Raw genomic sequence first — 871 nt, forward strand, 5'->3', positions numbered from 1 at the left:
GAGCTGAACCTTGTTCCTCTGGATGAAAGGCCTGCGCTCGGCCCCGCCCCTTGCGAGGGCTGCCCCCCTGCATTACTGCAGTTACACCCGTCAGTCCTCGCCTTCTACTGGACTATCGCCGACAGCACCCTATTTCTTAAAAAATGTAAGAAAACCGCCCTGGCCGGTGTGTCTCAGTGGCTGGAGCATCAGCCCACCCACCAAAGGTCTCAGGTTCCATTCGGTCAAGAGCACGTGCTGGTCGGGAGCGTGTGGGAGGCAGCCAATCCGTGTGTCTCTCGCACACTGACGTTTCTCTCTCTTGCCCCCTCCCTCCTTCCCTTGCACTCTCTCTGAAAAGCAACAGGAAAATATCCTCAGGTGAGGATTAACAGAAAAGTTAAGAAAGCCTCTTCTTCCCACTGCCCACCTCCCTCTCCGCCTACAGAGACTCGTGGGCGGTCTGAAGGCTGGCTCCCTCCTGCCCTCCCGTCTCCTCGCTAACCTGGCTGCACCCCCTCCGTGGAGGCTGCCTTAGTGAAGTCCTCAGTGGCCCAGGTGCCCCCTACACGGACCCCGCCTGAGCGCACACTGGCCACGCCTGAACACACACATTTCCCCCCCCCTCCCCCCCAGCAGCTGCGCAAGCTTCGATCGCGCTCTGGCCTGCTGTGGGCAGCACACCCGTCTTTAAAAATCTGCGGAAAGAGAGCTGTTTTCTGCTTCTGTCGTTCCCACAGGTGGACCTGGGAGTCTGACCTGCGGAGCCTGGACAGCACTGCACCCCCGACCCGAACGTCCGACTTACAGCCGCCAGCCCTGCCGCGGCGTCATCTCCACGGCTGTCCCTCCCCGCACGGCTGTCCTTCCCGCCACGGCTCGGGGCCGAGAA

The 871-nt window shown here is 61.3% G+C and overlaps 1 protein-coding gene across 1 annotated transcript in view; it reads right to left on the reverse strand.

Annotated features, from left to right (window-relative positions):
- Window positions 1-871, reverse strand: part of ABCA13 (ATP-binding cassette, sub-family A (ABC1), member 13) — a 132,498-nt gene that overhangs the window by 84,483 nt on the left and 47,144 nt on the right. The window lies entirely within an intron of this gene.

The sequence above is a fragment of the Myotis brandtii genome, unplaced genomic scaffold (assembly GCF_000412655.1).
Source record: "Myotis brandtii unplaced genomic scaffold, ASM41265v1 scaffold743, whole genome shotgun sequence".
In the NCBI taxonomy this organism is placed as follows: Eukaryota; Metazoa; Chordata; class Mammalia; order Chiroptera; family Vespertilionidae; genus Myotis; species Myotis brandtii.